The following is a 22932-nucleotide window of genomic DNA, read 5'->3' as shown; positions in this document are numbered from 1 at the left end:
TCAGGTACACAGCCCATGCTTAACACAGCAGAACAGAAGTAAACCCAGTGTTGCTCCAAACCACCTTTCTGCATCCCCACGATGTTGCCTGAAGCCTGGTCCAAAGCAGTGAGCTAAACCAACCTGATTGCTGTTGCAATTTATACATCAGTTCTAGGTCCCTAGGAAAAAAACTTCTTTCTTGTTACTTTCAAGTATGCACCAAGAAGCCTGACGTTCTGAAGCACCTGTAAAACTGAACACCACCAGCACGCTGTGCAGCAGCCTCCTCTAACACACAGAAATTCATGGTTTGACTTTCAGAACACAGAGAAGAAAGCCCAGATCCTTTTTCAGCTGAGATCAGGAAGGCCTCAGAAATTGAGCAGACCTAGTCATGCTGTGATATTACAGACTTCTAGTCCTTTGGACTGCCCCATAAAAAGCAAGGATAAAAAGAGAAATAATCTCTTCTCTGCGGGAAGCCTGGAAGCATGGGATGCTCTCCTGGATGGGTTCACAGCACCCACAAGTACCAACACACCCCTGGGGGACAGCCCACGTGGTGCAGCACCGCTTCACAACAACTTCCACAGCATTCATACTGGAATCCTTCTTCAGAAGGAGAAAAGTCTTTGATACCTGACTATAAAGACTATGTATGACCTCCAGAACAAACTGAAGATTCCCTCCTCCCTGCTACACACTGCAATGCTAATGACAGCAGAGTCAACTGATTAGATGGATAAGTGGAAGCAAAGCGTTTCCTCAAATTAAAACGTCATCCCTTCCACACTCTTCAAACACTATTTTCCAAGGAATCATTCTAAAGAATGACTTTAAGCCCTTGAAGATAGCAAAAAGAGCAATATTTTGTGGTCCACAGAGAGCTTAAACACCAATCTGCTTTCTGTGTATACAGTCTCACAGAATGAGATGCCAAATAGATGAAAGTAAATGTCTGATAAAGCCCTGCTCCTCACTCCCTCTTGGACTTACTGAACTGCCCAGCTGCACACCTTACAGAAAGGTTCAGAAAACAGATTTTGACTTTAAAGGCTGACTTTGCTGAAAGCCAAAGTCACAGATCTTCAGTCTCATGTTGTTTAATTTATTCCTAATATTCTCTGAATAGCATCTGAAGAGTAATTTCAAAGATACATAATTTAAGTTTCACTTACTAAACAAACATGGAAGAGATCGTATTAAATGTCAGCTTTGCTGGTTTCGATTTTATGTGCCACAAAGAAACATAAGACCAGAATGCAGCACCCATATAATTTGACTTGTGTTACTGGAAAGGGTTTGAACCAGTTCCCACACCCTGCGGCTGACAGCAGGAGACTCATATCATGTGTTAATAAGCTTTAAGTCCGCACAGGTAAAGTGCTTCCACTGGACAGCTACTGTTTAAGAAAGTTTAAAAACAAAAATAAGGAGGTGTAGAATTTTAAAATTTGGTAGCATTTCACATCCTGTGCAGTTGGATTAATGCAAGGCATGGACTATATTGTTCCCATTATGCGTAGCCCAACATACTTCTTGGACCAACCTACTTCTGTCAGGCTCAGGGCCACTAAAATAATTTACAGCTACAGAAATTAAGGGTGTAAACGTGGCTTTGACAGAAGACGACAACACTAAGCTTGTGCTAACAGAAACTGGAGAAGATGTTGGACATGTCTTAACATATTGAAAGTGATTCTGATCACTGGATCTGTAGTAATACTCCCTTAGTATTGAATGATAGTTATGAAAGCCTTCTTTCTCCTTGAGTTTTACTCATTCTGCCTCCCCAAGACAGTTTCATTTGGTTTAGGGCTTTTCTGGCAAGGTTTTTATTTTATATATTTATTTTAAAACAAACAAGATTTGACCTTCTGAAATTGGAAGCAAGATAGACATTAATTTGTCTGCACTTTTACCTACTTCATTTATGCAGAATGAAATATTTGCTATTTCATCAGTCAAGGTACCAAAATATGTAATTAGTTTTTGTTATTTCAGATGTCTTGAGCCACATTACATCAGATATAATATGACCTTCCCACACCCCAGTCCACTCTGCTACTAGCAATCAATCATTTATTAAATTCTCTACAGACTGCAGCAAGTTTTTCAACACATTGGCAAAATCTAAAGTACAAGGATCCGGAGTATAACAGAGCTTGTCCTAGTGGTCCGTACTGCTCTGTACCCACTCCTCTGACTGTCAGAGCTCCAGTCTTCTCATGCACATCTGCACAGACTACTGCTGCCAGGAATAAAAATAATTCTGGGAGGGAAGAGGATTAAAGTGGATAACCCTATTGCCAGACAGCAGAACATGCATAAGCAAACGTACAGTGGCCATGGTCCTTATGCCTATGCTCAGTCCAGGAACATTCCTCTGCAACTCTTTTGGCAAAGAGCGTTAAAAAAAGTGACCTCTCCTCAGACATCAGGAAGAAAAAGATTTGCAATAGAGAAGTTCTATCCCTTTCTCCTCCATCTGCCAAGTGCTTTTCTGGCACACTCAAAAATGAAACTGCCAAGCCAAGTTCAAACCAGAATGCTTCATCCTGAAAGTATTCCTTATTAACAATCCTTGTCCAGTAAAAGAAGTGGGTCTGCTTCTGCAATCACTTATTATGCACGTGAGTAGTCTTAAAATTCCAAAAAGAAGGAAGCATTAGCAGTCGGGTTTTTTCATCGTAGCTCTATCTTACCAGCTGACTCACAGTGCAGGAATAAATCTTGCTGAGCAATTGACCTCCCATATTTTCTCTCACCACTGCTATAATAAATTATCTTCTCCCAACCAACTTCACTTTGAAAGGTTCATGGTGCAACATACCTCTTCTAGGTTTGGTTTGGTTTTTTTTTTGGGGGGGGGGGGTGGGGTGGGGTTGTTATTTTTAGTCAGATTATACCACACCTCCTTCCTTTCTTGTCTTCATTTGTACTTAGAGACCCTTACTCTGAAGAGTAGATTTTTTCTGAAAGCAAGATTCTTATTGCAATTTTTCCCTCCAGGCAATAAAAGATTCTTATAGCAAGTTAGTCTAGTCTGCAGCTGTACCGATTTTGTATAAAACTGTAGGGTTTTTTCCCCCTTTCCGAGCAGGAATGCACTTTTAAGATGATGTGTAGCTCCACTTTTTGGATCAGCTGTGATTCTGTCCACTAATCTAATCATGCCCACACCCACACTCTGTATATTTTATATACTACTGAAACAAGGTGTTATGTCAGACTCCTAGGGTTTCCATTCTGTAGTTCATTTAGATGAAGATATACTTATGATTCCCGCCTCAACCTGGCTGACAGGATACTGTCAAGACTATTTGTTCAGAACCATTAGTAAAGTTGTAGCCCCTTCCCGTCACTCAGTCCTAAAATACTTCTACAGTAGTCTTGCCCCTGCCAATGCAGTGAACAAGTAAATAGCACTTAGAATCTAATCTTCAAAATTGTGTTACTGTGCAAGGACTGTCACTCTTTGTTTATTGTTTTCAGTTATAAACAGATGCCAGTGAAGCTTATGTGTAGGACAGCAACAGCCTAGACAACAGATTGAACCATAGGGAGATCTGCCCAAGCGTTGGCTTGTTTCTGGTTTTTAACTAGCATAACATTAGCAAGGGCAGAAACATTCAATACTGTTTAGATTCCACGTAGCAAAGTTTGTAAGTCCTTTTTAATGAACATATTGAAGACCAATAAGTTATGTTTACTAATCAAGCTGTTTGCACACATATAGTATTCAGACGCTGTCTGGAAGATATACATGCTATGTTTACCGTGGGCCAGTTTACCTTCACACCTAATCAGAACAATAATGGGCCAGGAACAGGTCATGTAATTCAGTCTCTGCTTGTTGACCTTGTAGATGCCCTAAACCCATACATGTACTTGTATAAAGCTGCTCTGCAAGGTTCGAGTTATTCAAATAGTTCTGAATGTATAGCTTTAGCATAAAGGAATTGATTATATGTCTATACTGCTCCAAAACAGCAATTTCGCTGCTACCTCACAGTTTCTCCATATGCTTGTCTTCTTGTCTGAGCGCTTTCAGTGCTCCCCAGGTTTCACACTGGGCATCCCCAAGATGTTTCCAGCCATCTGTGTAAGCAAGGCATATGCCCACTTACTTTTGCTACCCCTCGAAACTTGGATTTGCAGGTAAGATATTTCTACGTGCTGCTGAATCACAGAGGTGGCCAACATCAAGAAAAACATGGACTGTTCAAATGAGTCAGAATTCCAGTCTGAGAGAGACTGTCCACAAGCACATGTGGACTGGTTCCCTCAAGACCTAGTAGAAGCAGATTAGTCTTCCTCATCACACCACTTCATTCTCACTAGCTAGTCTACACACAGCACAGGCAGAACATCTTCAACATATCCGCTGGCCTGCCACACTCATGATAATGCAAGAATGTTAGACTAAAGAATGTTGTCTCTTCTTTCACATTCTAAGGCTTATACCATGCTCTTGCCCTTCAGAATCAGTCCATAACTCCTGTAATATAATTTCTTAGGAAAATGGATACTTCACGCTGACTAGTGTAACAAGAAAGCATGTTTTTCTCAATCTTAATTATGCTTAAGAAAACATTCTATTTTGGCAGTGCAAGCTTTACAAACTGCATTTACTTCTGCAACCAGAGCTCCAGTACTTAAGCACAGTGCATGACCACAGCTCTCACTGAGCACAGGAGACTGAGGTATTATGGAAATGTCCAAGAGAATACCAAGACATGAACTGTGCCATGCTGCTCCCAGCAAACCGTCCAAATCTGGGTGCTTCTGCAGAGCAGAACAATTTGCGACTAAACTGGCTGGCTAGATTTACTGCCCATTGCTGTGCATTTCACACAGTCCCTTAAAAATTCTGTTTTCAAAAGAAAGCAAAGCCTACCGTAGAAAAAAAAAAAAACAACCATGGATTCAAAGGATTCTGAAAAAGACTTACTAATGGTCAATAAAAAGGTTCTGTATAAGTCATTTTGAAAGCATTTAAGGCGGCACAACATTCATAACTGTCAAGCTATTGAATGGAAACTTCTCAGACTCTAGCAGAAGAGAGAGTAGTTTCTCAACACTTTATGCTGTGTTCTGTTTAGCCCCCTCATTCTCCCTCCCCCATCTTTGGTAATCAGCTTCTATCACATTTTCCAGCCTGAAGTGCTATCATCACAAATGAAAAAGAAAAGGACATTTAGATGACTTCTGAGTTTTATTTTTGGCTTTCTTGACCTTCTGGCAAGTTGTTTTACTATGAAGATTTCATTAAAGTCTCTATTAAATTCAGTATGGAAGATGGCAAGAAACATACAATCCATTTTAAGGGCATTAATAGCTGTGAAGAAGGTAATAGTGTGACTGCTTCTGTATCAAAACAGCAAAGGCAATAATAGCTTTCTGCATTATGGAGCATCTTTTCTCCCTTACTTAAGGGAGAGCACTCTCTTATATTACTAGTCATTTCTTCATACGTAAAATTAATCTACAACTACTTCACTGAGGCAAGGAGGTACAGTGCTACAGAAATAAGATCTTGGCATAAAACTTTCAAACACGCTAACATACAGAGAAATGAGCTACTTATCACATGGTCTGACTGACTGCAAAAAGAAATCAGCTGAAATTTCTGCTATTATCTTAAACCATGTTTCTGCCTCTGGAGGGATTAGTTTATACTCAGAATTAATAAAGGAAACATATCCGAGCCACCTGTTACAGTCATATATGTTCTTTCTATACATCTGTTATCTCAAGACTTCCTACAGCCATGCAGCAATTTCCAATTACCTTTCACATAAACCCAGTATGAAACAACAAACTTGCTATGGGACTCCTCGAAGTCTTACTTTTCCTTTCCAAATCAAAACATTGTCTGGGGCACTTTTTTCACTTGCTGTTTTGGGGAAGGTCTGTAGGGCGTAAGTCCAGAAGGAATATTAAATTCTGGGACCATTTATGGTAGGAAAGCCACTGTTCTGTATAACAGCAACATGTTACACAGCAAAAGAAAATACTCGCAACACAAAGCAGGGCACTATACCTACCACCAAATTAAAGTTACACAAAAAGTGATTTGTGTACCCGCTCTCAGGGAACAAACACAAGCTACGTCTACGCTAGTAAGCAAGATGGGACACATCCTGTTCTGTATACCAGAGGACAAGTCGCTCAGTGCAGCTTGCCTCCACACAGTTAAACTATACTCCATTTTCAGTAGGGTAGCTTTATCCGTAGAACATAGTTTATTAATGTAGACATAGCCCTAAAGGCCAGAACATCAGTAGAGCACATATTGTAATATACACCGCATATGTCAGTAGAAGTGATATTTGCAGGGTCAGGGTTGCAGAATACAGGGACAATCCATTTCAAACAAAGTCAAATTTGCAAGTGGAAGTCATTAGTGAGAATGACATACAAAATAGCTCCAAACCCTTTAACTGTTTTAATGGAATGTGGAAAAAAGTACTCCGATAAGACACTTAATCATTTATTGAAAAGGCTGCACTTCAACTTTAAAAATAGTGTATTGGTATTTGAAAAGTTTCAATCTAAAAATTGAAGACTAAGGAAAGCCAGACTATCTTCTGTGATTCTGGTCAAGAAAAGAGAGCGACCCATTACAAAGTTATCCTAAAACAAAAATTAAAAATATAAGGGTAGATAAAAGGGTTCTTCCAGGTGGTCGGTAGAACTGGAACTCAGGTAATACAATAATGATCGAAGGCTATATAAATGGGACCAATGAAACATACATGTGGCAAGGATTTCATTTTGATCAAGAGTTCATACATCAAAAGGCAAGTTTAAAAAGTCATGATGTGTACAGTACATATACTGTTTATATAAAATGGCATTGTTATCAGAGCAGCAAAGCAGACAATGTTCCATTAATGGGTAGAGAAAGCTGTCCTTGCATTTGTACCCAGAAGTCAGTGACACAAATTTTCCGGAATACAAAGGATATCTGCACTTCACAAGAGGGGACAGGGGGAAGGGAAAGGTGTGAGAGCGTTTCAACAGAGTCTCCAGGTACTAAATGTTATTAAAAAAAACCCAAACAACTATTACTGATGTGATACATAATGCTGTTTTCACAACTGAAAGCTGATGTTTATTACACTAAAACTAAAGTACATGTGCTAAAGCATGTTCCACTGGCTAAAGTTGATATCTGTAGACCCTGGGCTCACCACCACCAGTTTGTTCTTTAAGGAGTTATTGATCATGGAGACACAGCTAACCAAGCAACATGCAGACTGAGCAGGACACGTGGTATGGCAAGCCAATTGACATGACTAGTACCAAGCAGAAACAGCGACTGGATTAATGAATTTAAGTTGTCCAAACTGTTTCAAAATTTTAAGGGAGGTAAACAATGAAAGCTTAGCAAAATGCTGCAGTCTAGAGAACAATATGATTATTTCAGAGATAAATGCTACACAGGAAACAAGGGGGGGATGTCTTTGTCAAGCTTTTGTAGAAATGGAAACAAAAGGAAGTTTAAATTACTAACAAAACTGAAGATAAAGATCAATGAACAAATGAGTTAATGAAAAATAAATGATTTCTCATAAGCCATGTTCCTCCAACTCAGAGTCAAGAGAAAGAATAAGAACACCTAAAATATTCTGCACCTACAAGAATGAACACTTTTATTTTGTTTGCTTTTCCCTGAAGCAAAATAAGCTAGCATGACGTTTCAAAACAAAGAAGTCTTTGGTGGTTTTGATATCAACTCCCTCAGTTATCTCTACCCAGGATGAAGTTTTTGACCGTATAAAGACCTAGTCTGACAGGCCTTTGGGAATCATTCTTCTGCCCAGTTAGCCACAGTAAGAAGAAAAAACATTTTCAAACATTCCACTTCCTATTGAGAGCCACGGTGCAACAAACTCCTGAGAGCCCAGCTTCAAAAGAAATAAATATCCTTCCCGTCTTGAAATGAATGTTTCCCCCGCTCTCTGATCTCCTGAAGGAGCCAAAAATACTTTTTCCACAAGGCCCGTGCTTAAGATCAGAAAATTAAAAAACCCAGGCCCACATCACAAAACAAAACCACCACATACATCAGCAACACCATGACCCCAACTAATAGTAATTTTAGTTGGAGAATTGAACTGAAAGCATGTTAAAAAACAAAAACAAAACACAAACACACAACCCAAGTCTTCAAACATTTGTGACAGTAGAAATCAAGGAGCAGTATGAAAGCTTTTAAAAAGGGCTCAGACAGCTCATGACAAAACCATTACTTCATCCCTTCCTCCTTTATCTGTTGCCTCAGCTAGCCAGCCAGAGTAGAACAATTTGTCTACTCCCATTTCTCAGTTGGTTCTTTGTTTTCCCAGAAACCAATTAGTTTCTATATTCCTCTGGGGAATTCCCCCAGGGGAGAATTCATTGAAATCACAATGTTTCAGCCAGAAGTTCCATAACTACATGAGAAAAAAAAAGAAACTTTTGTCACAGGACATAGTTATACATGATTGGACTATTCAGACTTAAATTTAACAACTAAATTGAAACTGAGTCAATCCACTGTGGAAGCCATATAGAAGGCTCCTCCACAAGTCAGGATAGCTTTTTTTGTATATACATATATGTATGATGTCTAAAAGCATTCAAAATCTGAGACACAAATATACTTCATAAAAGGATACAGAGCACGTTTGAGATGTGAAAACTAGAATTACCGATGCTACGAAACCAGCAGCATTCCCAGCCATTCTGTGGATGGCAAAGCATTTAGCTTAGAGGTTAAGGACTGCAAAATAATGTCAGAAGGTTTTATTGAATGTAGTCTAATTGGTTGAAAACACTGGGCTTCACTAATATGTCTTAAAGCTTATTTTCAAGTGTTTGTGTTGCATCCCTAAGTAGCTTCAGAAAAATATTCTGTCCATGCAAACAATAAATTTCTTATGTTAGTAAAACCCAAGTTGAACAGTTTGCACAGATTGAATTTTTTTTAGAAACTTGGTAAAGGTCTTATGGCAAAGTCCCATAGCATATGTAAAGAGCAAGAGCATTTTAAGATTGGTCAGTTAACGCCAACGCAATTCTTTTATATGGATGACCTTTGTTACATGGCAATGGCTGTAGCCAGGTTCAGCATACTCCCTCAGGTATGTTCTAACCTAACACCTAATGCCTCCAGGATACCCTCCAAGAATTACATAGTATCGTGAGCAGCAGCAAAAGCAATAGAAACAAGCAAGCCATGGCTGTTACATTAGTTAGGAAGAGACTGAGAGCAAAGAACTTTAATGACAAATATAGTGCCGTACAACGTATGTGACAGTTAATGTTCTGATATTCCAAAGGATCAAATTATACAACCACGCAGATAGAATGCCATATTTTGTGTCATGCAGGAATATCACCTTGTAAGGGATAACTACTTCTTTTTAGGAGGCTGTACTGAAGCAGCTAAATCCTCCTCCTGAGATACAAGACTGTTTTAAAAACACGTGGTAAAAAGCAAATAAAATCTTGCTGTAGATCAGGATGATCCAAGCAAACAGAAACTGCCCTTTCTCAAGTTATCCACTTTACAGGACCTACTTTCAAATCATTAATAAATTATATTTTGGTTGGTTTATTTTGGGTTTTATTTCTTCAGTCTGTTCATGCATTTCCATTTACCAGTATGGGCATGAGATTTACATACAGCCACTGAATTTTAACAGGTATGGGTAAATATTCTTTCAAAGTCGCACTTGATTTTATCATAAAAGAAAAATTTGCTTTCATCTATTAGATCCTCATTCTGTCATCAAGTTCACTCAGAAAGTGTCCATCCTCAGTATATTCTATCTGTAATTAGAGTTAGTATTTCAGTAAGCTGCTAGACTACTTTCCCTACCTATTAGATTTTTAAAGGCAATATATTTCTTTTAAAGCCTACTTCTTTAGTCACATCCCCGTGGATTTAAGAAAAAAAATTCCTCATAAAATCTGCAGTCTATTTCTATCTTCTAGTAAATTTTCTTTCTTCTTTTTTTTTTTTTTTTTTTTTTTTTTAAAAAAAAAAGCACCACCGAAAGCAAGTGAAGATTTTAGGTCAAAGCACTTGATTGCATTATAAGTTAAATTATCTAAATATTTTAACTTAAGAATATGAAGAGGTTTAGGAAAAATCCAATAGTAATTCTTATCACCTCTGCCTCATGTTTAAGATTTAAACTCTCAGAAGGAAGTTTTTAATCAGATGGTGGGGAAGAATGAGTCTTTCTGTGGAAGAACATGAGAACTGATATTCTTTGTCTGTATTGGGTATCTGGCTCCAAAGACAACACTGAAAGAAGATAAATCTCTGACTGAAAAGGATGCTGGCAAAATAGATCAGATAAATCACTTGACCTGAAAGACTGCATCGGCCACTGTCTCCAATGCAGAAAGCTTAGAAAATTGCTCATGACAATGCTGTTGGTAGTTTAGTAGAAACTCAGAGAAAGAGAGCCTACATGGAGAGTGTTACTATATGGAAACAAAGGAAGAAATCCACTATCAAGTCAAACTTCCCCTTTTGGTAACACCCAAACATACGTTTACACACACGGGAAGGAAAAATTTTGATGATAAAAGTGAACTGTGATGTCTGAAACTTTTAATTAATATTATGAACTTACAAAAAAACATTGAGAACATTAAAACATTTTACTGAAGTGTTTGTAGAATAGGACAACAGTATACAATTTTCCTGAAAGATCAATAAAAAAAAAAATTCATCCAGCTTAGAAGGGATAAAAAATTAGTTTACCCATAGCACATCAGGCAGCATGAGGTCTGTGCTTGTTGCTCTAATTACTTTTGCAGCAAGCATCAAATCCTCCCTGCTCAAATCAGAAGCCCTTTCAAAAGTAGCGAGGTGACAGTGTTTTCCTACCTCCTGCTTATTAGACATGATTCTTGGTTACAAGAGGACAGGGCAACAGCAATGCCTGTCACCATCACCAGATGTCACGCTAGGGAGAACATGACCAAAGGTGGCAGATCGCAGCAGCACTCAGGTATTTGCATGCAGCAAGGAGGGAGCAGGGCAGGAAAGCAAAAGGCAATATGGAGTTGTCACTCTGAAGCAATATGAAGGACGTATGCTGAACAGCTACTAATTTTTTTTGTTGTTTCTAATACGCGACCTGGAGCATCTGGTCTAAAAGATTTCACAGGTAGGAAAACAAGAAAATGGAGAAATAGCATTTGGCGGGGACATAGTGGCCAGGGAACCCTTGAAGGACACAAGCCAGAGTCTGGGACCCCACTTACAATACTTCATGTACTGCACGCACATCCTGCACCATGGTAGTGATATTTGATGCTGTGTTCCCAGGGGGCCAGTTTGCTGACTTTTCTACCAGATCAATCATCCCCAGGTTTACCAGGTTAACCCAGGCTAGTTACAGAAACTTTCATCATCTGGGTTTGTTCTGCTGGTGGGTTGTTGCAAACAATGAGACAGCAATGCGGTTTCAGGATTTCGTGAACCAGATTTTTTATCTCTTGCGTGGAGGTTACCAAAAGAAATCCCATCTAGCAGGACCATTACTGGGCATTCCTGTCAACTCCTAGATAAAAGCCTGAGCTTAAGAAACAGGGCAGAGAACTCTCAACAAATTAAATCCTATTAAGTTTTAGTAGGTCTGAGTGCCTAATTCTCCTCGGTAATAATTTTCTGTTTTAAATTTAATATTTTTAATGCCTTTTAAATTAATGGCCATTAGCAAGAAGGACTTTGAATTAGACAATAGGAATTTGACCATGCTTCCTATAAAACCCTTTAACAGGGCCATCATCCTACATTTCAGGATAAATGTATAAATATGCACTTGCCTTACAGAGTGTTTAAAAGATTACTCAAGTGCTATTTTTGTCAAGAAAATTGTTTTAAAATACTAAGCCTATTAAATGCATAGTATCTACCTCAAGAAGCAGCACTCCAATAAACTGTACATAACAGAAAATCTAGAGCAACAAAATTATAAACAGGATTAAATAAAGTTTGCCGTGGACATTAATCAAAGAGATGTAGGTTGATATATGCCCTAGACAGGCAGTAAGCAGTACTTTCACACCAAATCTTTGGTCTGAGAGCACCGATTTCCTTGCACTAAGCTGCAAGAACTATCCTGCAAGTAATACCAGCCTATTTGAGCAAAGCCTTATCATACCTCAATCTCAGACTGCCCATTTTTCACGGTCTGGATGTTGCAGTCTTGTAACTCCTTTTTGAAGGAAATGTCAATCCTACTTCTGCTGCAAAAAGCCTCCAGTAACAAAACAGAATATCATGGTTAAAAAGAAAAAAAAAAAAAAAAGCTAAGCCTGTTCCTGTCTGCTGTTTGCTTTTGGGTTATCTTTAGGGGAGCTTTCTCTTTAGACAGCCTCAGGTTAGAAAGTCCTGCAAGACCTATTAAATGTTAAGAATGTTAAGATGTGGATGCTACCTAAGACGGAGTCCTAAAGCTACAGATTGTTGAAAGGAATTGATGGAGTGGGAAAAGCCTCACTTTGTGCCTACTCTCATATTCTTTCCCTAAACATCAGGAGCTGGCAGCTCTCCAATCCACTAGTAGTCTGGCCCACTAAAGTGGGGTGCATACACCTGTGACCGCATCTTCCATTCCCACATTTCTGTATCCAAATAGTTTATGCTATCAAACATATCAAAAATTTAATTATGATATAAGGTAATGTAGAAAGGAAGTTAAAGCACAACGCCAATAAACCATTTCTGCAACATATTTTCAGAGTAAAATCTTTCAAATCTCACTGTTTCTTGCTTTTCTCACCTGTAAGCTTAATATTTTCTTCCCTGGGAAGAGCTTATGTTATTGTATTTAAGTTCCTCAGGTAGAAAACAATACATATGTGAAAACCAGCTATTACAATAACCAGGGTTTTTTAGGAGTTAACCAAAAGAGAACATTAAGCTTGTACTCTTCTCTAGGGATCATCGCTCTAGAATCTTCATTATCCTTGAGAGTATTGATCATTTGCACAAAGCCAGCCTACGCCCTCAGGTGAGGCAGGCAAGTCACTTCAGAAGATGACTGTTTCAGAGCTGCGTTACCAAATTAAAGAAAAACAATGAAAGTCTTCAAAGGACCTAGTGCTTTTAAAAACAAAACAACGGTCCCTTCCTCGCTCTGAGTATATGCATGCATTTGGACTAGAAGGCTTCAGAGGGGTTGGGTTTTTTTGTGAAAGAAGTATAACTGGAAAATGTTAAAGACTTCTCTTGGGCAGCTTAAGTTACTGCATGTATTTCAACTGTTAGTCATATATTCCTATCAGAAGTGTAGGAGTCTCAGTGGAGGAATCCCAGCTGTAGCCAAGCAAAGATCTGAGATGTTTTGCTTTGTTTCCTAATAAACCAGCTCCCAGGAAATGGCTAATTTGGGGTAAAAAAGCACAGACTCTTTGAAAAGCAAGCTAGGAAGGATTTTTGCTCACTTCATAACATGATAAATTTAGAAAAAAGATCTTACTACTCAAGGATGTAAATATTTGTCAGCATGCAAGTTAAAAATAGTTCATTGTAATTCCATCTGTATTAGCATGTCTAATGGCTCATATGACTACATATCCTGAGCACAACGTTCAGCAAAGCTGTATTTCCAGACTAAAAGAGACAGAGCCTGTTACCCAATACAGTTTAGCTGCAGCCATTCTCAGCAAGGACCATCTACTATGTATATTTATACCCTATAACACCTGAAATAGACAAGAACTGCTACAAGAAATATACATCTAAAGATAATGTATGTGGCTTCTTCCTGGAATAGTACGTTTAGCACTGCATAGACAGGGTTCAAACTGGCTGCGCTTTTGTTCTTTCAACTCCTTTTGTTTGGATTTTAACAAGCAATTCAAAGTTAAAAATAAAAACAGTAAAAAGCAAGATTAACTAAACTATGAAGCTCACATTACCTGGGGCAACCAACGAAATCCATCTCTTGCCGGAGCCTTTGCAAAGTCTGTCAGTTACATATTTCCAAAAGAAAACTGGCTCTTGGAAAAAGTTACACACAAGAAACTATACCTCAGTTGGAAAGGGAACATGTCAGTGAATTGGAGGAAGTGGAAAGAGGGAGCCCTTGTTTCCAAGAGAGTTCATTCAGCAGGCTTTGAGCTCCAAGACGGCTGCCTTGGCTCACATCATGCTTGCTGTTGTGGGTTGTTGTTATGAGATGCCTGTCCAGGCATCTCTTGCTATGAGTTGATTCATGCCAGACTGTCTCTCTCGAACCTGTATCAAGAGGAGGAGGAACAGTCTAAGAGACACCTTCCATCCCTAAGTTTCAGTTGAATCCCTTCTCCAGGACAGAAGGAGCACCTACCATCAGTCTAGTAAGAGCAGAGCACAGGACTTTTTTTGAATAGCCATTAAGCTTGAGCAACTGTGTGCTGCGAAGTCCATTTTGCCCAGGTCCACAAGCTATGAGGGAAAGATCTGTCATCCCTTAACATCCTACCCCTTATGGCTTAGTTGCCAATCCCTTCAGTACACCCCTCAAATTTCTAAGAGTTCAGGAGGCTAACAATGGAAAGCTTTGGCACATGCTCCCAGAAAAATCACTGGAAGTTTAGGAGGGACCAGCATCTGTCCTCTCTTCAGGATGCAGAGTGGAGCTACAGCACAGCTCAACATACAAGATCTTCAGAAAAGCACCTCCCTCAACAGCAGGCTACTAGTTACATTACAGCCTGCTTTGCTGCCTTTCTTTAATGAACAAGTAAATTGGTGTCAGTGAATCTCCTCATGACCTCAAATAATTAGAACCCACACAATAAAAATCAGAGGTCCAACAAACTCCTGGTCATCTAAAAATCACTTTCTGGTGCATGCTATGATCTTGGCTATATCTGTAAATTTTGTTCATTAGCAAATGAATAGTTAGTAAGAAGAGGAATTGTTGAGCTCATCTAAAGGGAAGCAGAAAGCGGATAGATAGGTTTGAGGCTGCTTCTGAAGGAGCTCAGGTTCAGCTCTTCAATTTACTTTTTTTCATTTTATAAATGCATAACTGATAACATCAAATGGAGCAAGCCACCTCCTTTTCCCACTCTCAGTGCCAATCAATCTCCTAAAATCAAACTGAAAACTTATTTAAACAGAGTATAGCAGGTGTAAAATTCATTATCAATTCAATTATCCCTCTACAGGAAAGAAATAATTAAAATGTAAAAATTTTGGTTCAGAGGAATAAACTAAGATATATCAAAAAATTTAGTCAAAAGAACATGCCAGATCCCCATAGGTACTTCAATTGACAATTATTACATCATACAAAAATATTTATTGTTTAACACATTATTAAGAAAACACAAACTAAAAGAAAACCTTCCAGTGTTCCCCAAATAAAACAAAGAATGCAGGTGTTACTTGATCTTTTTTCCTGGATACTTTTCAAGAATGCACTCAGTTTCTTCTGATAGAAGAGTCAGATTTTTCAGCCAGGTCCTGAGGATATCATATTTATTCCTCCCTGCTCCCCAGTGAGGCCTAGAGTAATGCCTGTGAAAACTGATCTTCGCACTAGATTTATCCCAGTCATGTTTGACACTTTTCCAGAAACCAACAGATAGAAATAGCAGTCTTTACAGTTACCTATAGTCATCAAACTAAATTAACAAGCTGTTATAGATCATACTGTAGACTGCATGTTCTCGGACTGTGCAATTTCAGCAAACAGTAAGATACCACCCTCTGGGTTACACAGATTCTTTTAAAATTGGAAATCGTTGAACTTTTTAGTAATTGGTCTTAAACCTAGATTACTGAAAAATTATAATTTATAGTTACATGCCACAAGTATACTTCCTTTCCTCACCTGTATGCATTCAAAAGTACGACTAATATCACAGTGCACCCTTAGTAAGTTTGCAGATATTACCAGGCTGGGAGGTGCTGTTGACTCCCTTGATGGACAAGATGCCTTGCAGAGGGATCTAAGTAGATTGGAACACCGGGCAGTGATTAATGGGATGGTATTTAACAAGTTGAAATGCTGGAATCTGCACCCGAGACAGAGTAACACCAGGCACAAGACTGGGAGAGGAGTGGCTGGAGAGCAGCCCTGCAGAGTGGGGTCTAGGGGTGCTGGTGGGCAGCAGTCTCAGCACGAGCCAGCAGCGTGCCCTGGCAGCCAGGGGGGCAACCCACACCCTGGGGGGCAACAAAGACAGCAAAAAAAGCCGGTCCAGAGAGGTGACTATCCCGCTGTATTCAGCGTTGGCACGGCCTCACCTTCAGCACTGTGTGCGGTTCTGGGCTCCACAGTTTAAGAAGGATGTGACGGTCTTTGAACATGCTCAGAGGAGGGCAACCAAGCTGGTGAAAGGGCTGGAAGGCATGTCCTATGAGGGGTGGCTGAGGACTTTGGGTTTGTCCCTCAAGTTTTTTTGAATTTGAATGAAAAAGGCAAATTCAAATATTGCCTTTAATACCATGCTGTAACTGCAGTCAGGCAATTGGACTAGATGATCACTGTAGGTCCCTTCCAACTGGATCTATTCTTAGATCAATTAAAATACCATTTCATAATTTTAAAAGGCAGCCAGTGACCTCAAACACCAGAAAACACACAGGTTTTCCCTGCGCAAACCTAACTCTGACCTCTGGATTTATGCACTATACATAACATGACTGATTTGCATGAACACACACTGTATAAGATGGAAGGGATCATGGGCCTGTTGTAGTATGGAGGAAATAAGGTAGAGTTTTGGTTTTTTGGAGCTAGGACCTTTTCCTCATTCAGGATTAAAACATTCTAATTAGTGATTTAGCAAGGATGGTGTAATTCAAGCAGAGATCCTCATAGTTTCAAAGCTCACCCAGTTACCCAAGAAAAGACTATCTCTGATTATAGTCATCCCTTTGATAACACTTCACTATACGTCACTATCTGCTTTCTCATCCTGAACATGTCATTCACAACCCCCCACCTTTTTCCAAGCTCATGTAATCAGTTTCCCTATTTTTCCTGCATGCATTAGCCATCCACACATTTACCCATTATTCTTGCTGCCTGTTACTCTTTGCTATTTAAGTGTCTTTTAAAAAAAAATCTATTATGCAGTGAAATCTGACAGCAAAGCAGCAGACAAGCAAGTCTGAGGTGCCAGTGCCGTAGCCACCGATAACAAAGGCAGGTCCCTTGCTGTTTCCCAGCTACTGCAGAGAAACAATAGATGTACCTGAAGACTTTACCGGAGTAACTGAACTGACAGAGAGAAGACGCTGAGTGACTAGCATGGTGGGAGGGGGAGTTTTGCTGCCCGACAAGGGCACAAGACCAATAGGAATTTCAGCAGTGAGGCTGGCTTGATGCGGAGAACATATAGCAGAGTTCAGACATTAACTGAAGCACACTTACCACCACAAACGAGAAGTGACACTGACCCGAAGAGAATGATCTCAAAAGCAGCAGAGATTTGCAATATTTTGAGCATCTTTCAGTTATTGAAAGCAAAACCGCACAGCTAGGTACCCAAAACAAATAGTGCATAAGAATGCATTGTTTTATGTGGCCTTCTGGAACAAATAACACACTCAACAAAACGCAGATTAAGTTCACTTCTATTTGAGGTCTTGTTTGCTTACACCAGGAGTTTCTAGTCTTTCACTGACAGAACAGTAAAGTACTGAAAACTGAACCCTCTTTTCCTGTGTGGAATAACATGCACGATTTTGGAATAATTAGGATAACAAAAGACTCACATATATTCCAATGACACTATGCTCAAAATTGAGCATTTGGCAAATTGGGTAACTGATAATAGAGGCCAAAATATTTCTCTTGAGTAGCACACAGAAGGAAAGGGTTTGATGACACTAATCCGATTTTTTATTCACAGGCAGCCTGGGGCACTGGGCCAGGTCCTCTGTCCACATAAGTTTCAGTAGTGTTGTGGCCAGCTACTGTTTTGTGCCATAAAAGTTTCAAGTCTCTGATGAATGGCAGTAAATTAATTACAAGCAAGACAGTATTTTTCATGACCCAATATCCATATTTGTAATAGAGCACAAAGGACTTTGGCACTTAGTCACTGCAGCTGGAGTCACACAAAGGAGGACTCCCTCGGTCTCTCAAAGCTGGGGAATCAAATAAGATATATAACCATATCACAGCCCACGTGATCAAGGACATAAATCCTTATTTATGCACCCTTTCTCCACTGATGTTTCCCATTTCGCTGTTTAAAAAGCAAGCAAACCTCTGAGAACACCTCTTTACCCCTTCACATCTAGTTCTCACACCCTATAGTGCCTAGGGTTTACTTGTTAAAGGACCTGTTCAACACCCAACAGAGCCAGCACGGGTTTGATTCCTGAAGCTGATATAGCAGTCAGACATCAAACCCGAACAGCATTTAAGTTCCCCCTCTTTAGGAAACTGTGAACTACTGGCACGATCCAAAGAGTATGGGCATTCCCATTCCAGATTTATAGCAGGCTTCACATCAGGCTCTTCATACTGTAAATGTGGCCTGCCAGATGGGATGGGCTTACCACACTAAGAGCCACACCTGGACCTCAGGTGAGGCTAAGGCTCTCATCCTCATTATAGCCTTGGAACAAAGGTGGTTTCCTGGCTCAGTTAAAAGCAACACCCTTGCACCTTTAGGTTAAGGAAATCACAGAGATAGGTCTCCGATCTAAAACTAGACCAATTCCTAATTCTTCAATTGCTATTTAATCTTCTGTTCTGCAGAAGAATTTAATAAGCTTACAAGTATCCCTACAGCAGTCAACGAGATTATTTACCTATACAAAGTATATTGATCAGTAAGTATTTATAGGATCAAAGACTATTTTATTTAGAAATTTTTAATTTATCTTCATTTATGCTTTCACTAGTTAAGATTCTCCTGTGCTCAGACTCAGAAACTAGTTACTGAATTCCATGCTCGAAACATACAGGTCTGTAACCTTTAGGCCTGCATTAAAAAGTAAGACCTTCAAATTCGTGAGTGTCAGGGAAATCATGCCAAATACTATAAAGCCAGCAAAGATTCTTTAAAGTTTAAAAGGTTAGACTAGCTTTCTTACATTATCCTGATCTGATGAGAAAGCATATCTTTCACAGCAAACAAAAAAATTTCTAAGACTTGTTGGCCTATAATTTAATGATTTCATGAAGCGTTTTGAAACTATTGTAGCACATCATTTACCTTGCACCATCCTAGCAAATTTCTTATTGCCTTCCTGTTATGCTTTACACTTCTTTTTTCAAATATATCTACAAGCATTGTTAAAATGAAATTTTCTTCTTCTGTACCCATATCAGTTAGTCCCCATCTACACTGGGTACCAAATGTTGCAGTTTGAATTAAGATGGACAACAAATATTGCAATACACCCATATCAATTAGTTGCAACAGCTCACCTCTCATGGTCTCTGTTATGGGTTGCAGGTTCTCCTACTTGTCTCAGCTACGTTGGGCACCAGTTGTTGTAGTCAGAGTCCAACTCAGTCAGCCTCACACAGGGCACCAATTGTTGTAGCACAAGCAAGTTATTGGGCTACAATAAGGCTTTACCATTGGTCAGTCTACTGTCTGTGCTGTAACTCCATCCTCCAGAGGTCAGACCACACCACTCCTCCCCCATCCAACCCCCTCTCCCCCAATCCTCAGGGCTATTTAACCACTTAGCGGGAACGAGCTAGAGCTGCACATCGTCCATGTCAATCAACCCACTGCCTCTGAGGCCAGGCCACAGCTGCATGTTATCAATGCTAATCAACCCACTGCCTTCACTCCCCTACAAAACAAGAAGAGTTCACCTGCAGGTAATTAGTCCAGAGCTCATGATAAACCTGTTCTGCACAAATGAAGATTTTTTTTTTACTTCAATCAAGCTAAGCCAGTGCTTAATTCTTCAAACAGGTAATCACCGTTACAGCACTTAATACTGTAAAGCAGCAGTTAAGACAATGTCTACTGAAAACAAGTGAAGTTTTCAGGGAAGGATAAGAGGTACTTTTAGCTCAAAGAAAATTCCTTTTATTTTTCTTAAAATAGATGGAACATGCTAATTTTTAAGATCTCATGTTTACACCTACAACACAAAAGCCTAGCAGTGCACTCCACGTAGACTTGAGAAATTTACTAATTATATGTTATATATTTATACGTTACTACACTAGATACTGTTTTCCTAAGTGGCATCAAGAAAACACTTTTGCCTCCCCACACCTTGGGATCCCCATTTGTAAACAGAATTGTTATTTTCCTCCTTTATAAATTACTGAGAGCTACTGACAGAAAAGTAGGATGTAAGAATTCAGCAAAATTTTCATGTAAAAATAAGTACATGCTCTTTGTAAAGTGTTAACCATGTGCATCAGTTTTGTTTTAAATATTGGTTTTAAAAATAGCTACTCTTCTCCTTTGCTTGGATTTCAGTCTTGTCAGACCACAATGAAATGAGACTTGGTCACCACTGAGCTGTGACATTGCAGCAGGTACAAGAAACATAATCCAAATGCAGATTTGACTTTCTTTTTAAAAAATAACTTGCCAGAGTTCCCCTGTAAATTATAAAACCACCTACATTAAAAGTTCATTTCCCCTTCTGCCTTCCAGATCCCAGTAACTGTGTTGAAGAAGGTCCCTTCACAGCAGTAAAGCTTACACTTGGTAATAACTAGCTGCATAACTAAGTCTCCAAAGCAATGAGCTCATTCTGAAAGGCTCTGCTTTCCATTACCAGGCCTGGGGTCAATCCACTCATATCCATGAATTGTACCAAGTCTTAACCCCCCCAAAAAAAACCAAAACAAAACAAAAAAACAACAACCTGCAGAATACAGCTTTTTAAAGGCTGCTGTAGGTGCAAAGTCTTCCTGTACACCCACATCCATGCCCATGACTGGCCTTTTATTAAATGCACTGAACTGATAGCCTATAACAGAAACATGCTGATTTATGCAGAAATAAATCCAAAAGACAATTATAAACACAGGTTCGTGCATCACTCCATCCTCCCTAGAACCTGAAGGGGAAGAACCACTACCCCAACTCACCAAAATAACGTTACTCTTGAGAAGCACAAAACAGATTAGGGTTACATTGCAAAAGCCCCTACCCTCATAGTCCTGACATAGATATGAGAAAATACAGGTTTCCTCACCAGGAAAAATTACCATTTAAAGACAGCTGACAGCGGTCACAGAAAAATAAAAGCAAATAAGTTTGAAGTCTTCAAATAGCCTGTGAACAGGACTTTTCTAAATTACAGACAGCGACTCCCAAGCTTCAGATGTACGCATGCAGTGTTTTGTATCACGAGTCTGCAGTGAGAATGCTGAGCCAAAGTGAATGCCTCAGGTGATAAAGGTGGAACTTTACAGTTTAATATGCAGATCCATCCTATCTGTGATCTTTCAAGCTGCACACTAACAAAATGATATCCAAATAGTTAAGAAATGTCTTGCAATTTGATCCATAATGAAGTCTACTACTGATTTGACCTCTAATATAGCAGGCTGCAAACAAGTTCCAGCTGGCCCTCAGAGAGAGTTCTATCTGGCTGCTACACCAGCACAAAACCAATGACTCCAGGCATAGTTAAAACAGAGCACAGATTTTGTTCCAGAAAATTTAGGAATCAGTATCAAGACTCTGACACTTCCAAGACTGTTGCTTCCCGGTTACCACCAAGAGACTAACAATAAGCACTCAGAAGATAACAAACCGAGTGATATGGCTAAACTCACTCAGAAACTGTTTCACAATACGTGACCAGTGCTTAAAATATGAACCTTGTTAAGGGAATTAACAAAGAATTTCTGAACTGTTTTCCAGATGTTTGCAGTAATAATAGGCCTTAAGGATTTTCTGCTTTAAGGCAAAAAATACTGTATAATATTACTAATCTCCTTTGTTTAAAAGTAAATGGGGAGAAAGCATCCAAGAAATGCCTGTGTTTAAAGTTTAAAATGGATACAAACACTAATTTTACTTCTTTATGCTGTGACCTGTATGCATATGAATTTACATATTAATAAAATAATAAATGGTCATCAAAAAGTAAGTTCAGGTTAAAAAAAATCCAAAAAAAGACAGCAAAATGTACAGATATAGGCCCATTCCACTGAATACTTCCAGTATTTCACAGTTCTTTCAAAGAAGGAAAGGGAGACCTTTGAAAAACTGATACTAGGATTAAGATCTCCCATATGAAACATTTTGACTTCATACTTTGAAGCTTTTTTCTCAAGCAGATCTATCTTTTTTAAAGTTAAAACAGTTTGTTAGATAGCCTTAAAACAGAAGGAAATATTACATTCTCTTGATTAAAAGTTTGCTTGAGGTAAAACATTAATAACGGGTACATACCAACATCTAATGGTGCCCAGTGCCAGACAGTATATGAGAAGGGGAGGGGGATCAGTCATTAACTGCAGCAGCACCCAGGGACTCCCAGCACCCCAAGTCCCAAATATATTGCTTCTCCTCTTCAGTGTCTTATGAGTCACCTTTCTGCAACAGCTACAAGGAGAATAGGAATTAACCCTACATGTCTCTATCCCGTGCCTGATGATGATGGCTCTGACTAGAGGGCTGTCTCCTTTCTTCAGCCAAGAAGCACTTTACTCTGAAAGGACTCCCATTAAAACCTCAGGGGGCTGTTCAGCAATTAACACAGTGGGAATGGTAGTAATCAGCCCACAACAGGGTCATGCAACAGCCTATTTGCCCACAGGGACACAATGCAATTGCAATCATTAATAGAAAGCTTTGGAAAGGCTTGAAAGCTTTCCAAATCTAAAGCTTTCCAAGTCCCTCATAATGCTGTGATTGTGTGCAGCTCCTGGCTAGAAATCCCTACAAAGCTGCATAGCACCTGAGCTGGCCTGAAACACATTAACCTCCAATGCACTAGCTGCAAACAATTAAGAGACTTGTGTTGCCTTTAAGAGACCT

The 22932-nt window shown here is 39.3% G+C and overlaps 1 long non-coding RNA gene across 1 annotated transcript in view; it reads right to left on the bottom strand.

Moving 5' to 3' along the window:
- LOC119147255 overlaps window positions 1-22508 on the bottom strand; it is a 40877-nt gene extending 18369 nt beyond the window's left edge. The window contains exon 1 of the long non-coding RNA XR_005103982.1: window positions 22345-22508. This is a non-coding gene — a long non-coding RNA (uncharacterized LOC119147255). The remainder of the gene's footprint in view (window positions 1-22344) is intronic.
- Window positions 22509-22932: the final 424 nt, after the last annotated feature.

Source organism: Falco rusticolus, chromosome 4 (genome assembly GCF_015220075.1).
Source record: "Falco rusticolus isolate bFalRus1 chromosome 4, bFalRus1.pri, whole genome shotgun sequence".
Classification (NCBI taxonomy): Eukaryota; Metazoa; Chordata; class Aves; order Falconiformes; family Falconidae; genus Falco; species Falco rusticolus.
This window is presented reverse-complemented; position numbering and strand designations above follow the sequence as displayed.